Source organism: Nelumbo nucifera, chromosome 6 (genome assembly GCF_055504915.1).
Source record: "Nelumbo nucifera cultivar China Antique chromosome 6, China Antique-T2T, whole genome shotgun sequence".
Taxonomy (NCBI): Eukaryota; Viridiplantae; Streptophyta; class Magnoliopsida; order Proteales; family Nelumbonaceae; genus Nelumbo; species Nelumbo nucifera.
The window spans coordinates 58,843,391-58,849,390 of NC_142654.1; the positions used below are offsets into that span (position 1 = coordinate 58,843,391).

The 6,000-nt window shown below is 33.8% G+C and overlaps 1 protein-coding gene across 7 annotated transcripts in view; it reads right to left on the reverse strand.

The window, feature by feature from the left end:
* LOC104601937 (vacuolar protein sorting-associated protein 52 A-like) overlaps positions 1-3,736 on the reverse strand; it is a 94,494-nt gene extending 90,758 nt beyond the window's left edge. For 2 of the 7 annotated variants that reach the window (XM_010265451.3, XM_010265447.3), the window contains exon 1: positions 3,224-3,708. The gene's annotated coding sequence lies outside the window, so the exon portion shown is untranslated. Of the gene's footprint in view, positions 1-3,223 lie in introns of all 7 variants that reach the window. The other 5 variants (XM_088890782.1, XM_088890784.1, XM_088890783.1 and 2 more) reach the window with 5 other exon arrangements.
* Positions 3,737-6,000: the final 2,264 nt, after the last annotated feature.

Genomic DNA, 6,000 nt, shown 5'->3' on the forward strand with positions numbered 1-6,000 from the left:
AGAAACTTTTCATTAATCGAGAAGGTCACCACTCTTCACCTTGGCAAGCTTGGCAAGCTTACCCCCGAACAGGCTGCATACATTAGTGTCCCCGTTGAAGGTCCATACAAGCCTGCTCACTACAGGTACTGAAGGAAGGAGAAAACAGAGAAGTATTGAGGCCATGGTTGTTTGCTTTTCATTGTCTTCGATTTGGGTTGGTTGGTAGTTTTAATGATTCTAGAAGGAGAGGAGAGGATAAGGTTTGAGGGAGTGGAGTCCGTGGGGATTGTTTTACATTACGTGTTTAAACAAGGTATGTAGTTTTAAACTGCGTTTCAAAAAAAAGGAAAAACAATCTGAGAGGTGTCAACTACCCCAGATCTATGTCTAACAGAAACAGTCTTAGTTTGCTAATCAAAAACCACTGCTAAGCCCAATTCCCCGAGTTATCTCTATTCATACAAATAGTGAATCATAAGTATAGGTGGCAATTGGGCGGGTTGGGTTGGGTTCGTTTTGGGTTGAGTTTCAACCCAACCCATCAAACCCGCCAACCCATTAATGACCCAATTAGATAGAATTAAATGGGTTGGGTTCAACCCAAACCCACCTGAACCCAACCCAACCCATTTAGATAAAATAATGAAAATTACACAAAAATAATAGAAATTGCAGGAAATAAAATAGAAATTAAACAAAAATGCATAAATTAATAGAAATGACATAAAAATTGAAAAAACAGAAAATTACAAAAAAAAACTGAAATTGCATAGTTATATAGTAAAAATTATAGAGAAAATGAAGAAAAATAACAGAAATTACAAAAAACAAAGAAAAACTAGAAATTGCAAAAAAAGGAACAGAAATTCAAGAATGATATAAAAAATCATAGAAAAACATAGAGTGAAGAAATATAATAGAAATTACAGACAATATAAATAGCTACTGGAAAAGTTACAAAAATTTGTAGAAAAACCACTGTTGGGAAAAATGCCTCTCGTCGTATATAAGGATACTTGTCGTTTAGATATCTAGCAAACAATAACAGTAGCCCCATTGCACACACACATTAATACTATTGATTCCATATTCCAATGAACCGCTTCCCTCAAAAAAAAACAGTTGAACGGAGGCAATCCAAGAAAAAACCCTAACTCAAATGATGGTTTCTCTTCCTCCAACAATCAATGTTCTTCCGAACTGATACTATTGCCATTAGATTAGGGTTCTGGTCCAGAGAGAGAGAGAGAGAGATTAGTAGAGGAGGAGACTTGTCGCCCTCAGATCTCAAATATGTAGAGGAGGAGACTTATCGCCCTCAGATCTGAAAGTTGTAGAGGAGGAGGAGACTTGTTGCCCTCAGATTTCAGAGTTGTAGAGGAGGAGACTTGCCACTCGTAGAGGAAGAGAAATTTGTCAAGATTTCTCTCCAAGATATAAACAAATGATGAAAAAATAGAATCCTTAATGATCCGTTTGGTTTCTGAGAAAGGCTGAGATGAGATGGGATGGGATGGGATGAGAAGGGAATTTTTTTTCTCAATCCTGTCACTTGTGTTTGGTTGTTGAGACCAATTATCCTACCAAATCTGCTTCCAGTGTTTGGTTGCTGAGAAAACTTTGCAGGATGGTTGGATTCATTCCACTTTGACAAATCCATGCAATCTCCAATTCCACAATACAAGACTTGTTTATTGGATGACATGGCACAATAGTATTTTAATATTGCCATGTGTCGTGCTAACATTGCACAATTAAAAGCTCCTATAGTCCTATATATTAAATATATAGCTTACTTGTAATAGTTAATATAAATGGTTCCGTCAAACCAGCCTATTCTTTAATGAACTATAGAATAGGGGATCTGGGTTGTAAAGACCTATAGGACACCATGCACAGACCAACATGACCCATTCTATCTTCGCTTGGAATGGGCATCACAAATTAAACTCATGAAGGCCTTAATCAAGAAAACACCCATGAATCCCTCTGTTTTGCAAAAATCAATACAGCTCGGCAACCCAAGCCTTCTTCATGTAAATAACTCATTTCAATAGTCAAAACTAACCCAAGACCCTATGCTATGGATAACCACTAGTCTATGGAGTTCTCTAAGATACTACTGCACAAAAAGACATAATTAAAATGCTACCCATAAAGCACAGTCATAATTAAAAAATGCTATACATAAAGCAATACAAAGGAAGAGATGACCCACTATACATGTCGGGTTCCATGGTATCCATCTCAGAACAGAAGGGGAAGAAATGAGCAAAAGTTTAAATTCACCCCAAGTTCTGATCATAAGACAAAATCATGATCAGTCACCCAATTACTTGTCATATTCCATGAGATTGTAGTTAAAACTTATTTATATTCTTTTGTTTACTTTTATGCTAATCAGATAAGAAACAAGCAAAGGAGATCTGCTCATCTGTAACAGATGTTTTGACCAGAATAATCTATTTTTCTTGGCTCTTTTTTTGTGAGCTTTGAGGGCTGTTATTTCTGGCCCAACCAGAACCTACCCTTGGAACTTTGAAGGATTTCTTTTTGGATCTTACAATTGATCCTTGTAATCTGGAACCTATCCTTGGAGCTTTGAGGGTTGTAGCATGAAGTTACTAGTTTCACTATCCACCCATCAAAATAATTGTTCCCTAGTAGCTCCTTGTTTGTTTTGGGGATTCTTACATTAAAATTATTTTTACCTGCTTTCCAACAATTAAGTGATTTGCTTCGAACAACATTCCCCTCTTTTTCTACAGGTCTTCATCTTTTAAAAGTTGAATTTGGGCATTTAAGAGAATAGGAAGATACTCTGTTCTGACCTCCTTTTGATAACAAATTGAAGTAATGATTGTCTCTGACTCTCTGCTCTTTTAACTTCTGTGGGAATCGATCTTGGCCTGTGTATTTTATTTTTCACAGTGTATTCTATACTGAGGAAGCAGACAGGTAATGTTAATGCAAAAATACATTTCAAGAAGGTGTTTTTAATTTTTCTGGTATGACAACTTCAAAAGAAAAATGAAAAAAAAAAAAAAAAAAAAAAAAACATGAACACAGCAACCCATGGTGACTGATGTTTATTCAACATTTGTTCTGATCCAGAGACAGATAATCATATGAATGTAAAAACGAAACAAAAAATGACAATGGAAAGTAGACTTCTATCGATCAACACATGGGAAAAATGAAAGAGAGATTATACGATCAACATATACAGGGTATGTGGTACCTCAGGCTAAAAATCCCCTACTTGGTTTGCTTGAGATGACCTGAAACAAATCAAAAATAAAACGCCAGATCTGGAAGAGGCAGACGCCGGAAGCCAGATCTGGAGCTCCAACGTTAAAATGAACGCAAATGGCTGTCGATATGGAAGAACAACGCCTTGAACGGTAGATCAGCCGTTTTCTGGCGATGAAAATTGGTCAGGACGAGCAGGGATGAAGGTAGACAACGGTGAGATTTGAAGGGGGAGCTCAAAGAAGACAAAAATGGTTAAAAAATGAACGCAAATCGCCAGAGGATGCAAAATCTGAGCTTGCCTTCGAAAAAATCGTCGGAGATGGCGCCGGCGAGATAACCATTGGACGGCGTGTGAGGAGAAGATGACACTCTGGGTTGGCGCTCTCGACAGTATTTTCTCACGAATGACTTTTGTTTTCCTTTCTCAGTGGGGTCTCTCTCAGATCTTTCTCTTCCCATTCCATTTCTTCCTTCAAAGCAAACACCTGGAAAATAATATATTCTTTAAAGATTCATTTCTTCTTATACATACTTTCTCAGCAACCAAACGGCAATCAAACGGATCGGCAACCAAACGGATCATAATTGACGGATATCCATTGGATACCCATGACCCAACCCGCCCAATCCATTTAAAATTTTGTTATTAGGTTGACCCACCTACTAAGAACCCAGTATTAAAATTGCAATCCAACCCGCTAATAAATGGGTGGGTTGGGCGGGTTGAGCGGGTTGGGTTAAAAATTGTTGCCCCTAAATTCATAAGCTCCAATCACAAAAACCCACTTTGATCAAAGAGAAAAAAGTAAATCTATACTATTTTAAAAAGCACGAATGGCTTCAAGAATATTTATGGAATTTCTAAGGACAAAATTTACTCCTCTATATTTAAATTTATTGATAAAAAAATAAGAGCAGATAGGGTAATGGGTTTTGATATTTAATGAGTTGAAAAGAGGTAATTTAAAGATATTAAATGCATTCAATTCTCTCTCATAAAATCCAACATTTAAGTTATTAACTTGCATTCATGTCCATTCAATCATATATTTAAGTCATTTTTGTTTCTTCTCATCATTGAGTTCTATTAATTAAATCTATACATAATAAATTAATAATTCCAAAAACATAAAAACTTATACTTTTAAAATCTACCTAGCAAAAATAGTATTTTCATCTAGGTGGTGGTAAAAATTAATCATTTTGGGTCAAATGGGTTAATCCAGATTAAACAATAATAAGTATGATAAATAAGATAAAATGAAAAAAAATATAAATTTAAAAAATTGGAAAAATTTTTAACATACATATTAAACAATAATAAGTATGATAAATAAGAAATATTTTTATTAATGATGGAAATGGAATGTAAAATTTAAAACCAATTAGAAATAAAAATAGTTTCCTATTCTCTCTCATTAAATCCTATATTTAAAATATATTTTTCTCATCATTAAATTCTTGCAATTAAATCTACAATATTAATTTTAATAGTATAAAAATAAATATTTTGAAAAGTAATTTGAAAATAAAACATTTTCTTCCCTCTTGGTGGGTAAGCAATTCAACCATTGGGGGTCAAATGGATTAATAAATAATGTCATGATTAAATAATAAATAATTATAAAATGTAAGATTTTATTAGTGATGAAAATGGAATGTCAAATTCAAAATCTACCTAGAAATTAAATGATGTCATAGTTAAATAATAAAATTTTTAATAATAAATAATACAAAGAATCACAAAAATAAAAAAAAATAAAAAAGATAGAGAAAATTTCGGGCGCATATCTAATGTTATATATTTATAAAAAATAAAATATTGGATACATCTCTAATATTATGCAATCATTATGTTAAACAAAAATAAGTTTTATACATAACAAACAATTTTATCAATGATGGAAATGTAATACAAAATTTAATGTCAACCTAGAAATCAAATAATTTTTTTTTAGATGGTGGGTTCGTGGTCTGAGTCAAATGATACCATAGACAAACAAAAATTAAGTGTGAAGTAAAAAATATTGTATATAATGTAAATGAAATATACAGTTTAAAAGGAAAATTATAGTCAAAGTCAGTTGTACATTTAAAATTAAGTTATAGGTAAGTCCAGAAACTGACAGATCTCTAACAACCGGCTCTACATTTCAAATTATAAAATCCCATGCCATGTCATCGGAGGCTTATGTGGTTGTTGCTAACATGGGACTCTTAGTTCATGTTGAACACAACAAAAAAACATATACCAAAAATAGGATTGTAGTTTCTCTCCCACTCCCTCTGTCTCTCGATCTCCCTCCCTTCTCTCTCATTCTCACATTCATCTCTCGATCTCCTACTCCCTTTGTCTCTCTCATTCTCTCAACTTTGGTCTATAACTAAATCAAAACTGATCTCTCTCTATACCCTTAATATTTCTCATTCTTCTCCCTCACTCTCTCTCTCTTGGTCAATATCTCATTTTGCCTCAATCTCTATCGTTCTCCAATTGGTGTAAATTTCATAACCAAGAGCTTCTTGTGAAATTTTATCAAATTAGTGTAATAATTTTTTAACCATACCAAGTTAGTCTCATGTTCTTTTATACGATTTGATTAATACCATATAAGTGTATAAGAAAATAAAAAAATGAGAGAGAGTGAGAGAGAAACAGAGGGAGAATGATAGAAATTAAGGGAGAATGAAAGATCGACCGAGAAAGAGAATGAGAGAGATTGAGGGAGAACGATAGGTAGAGAGAGAATGAGAGAAATTGAT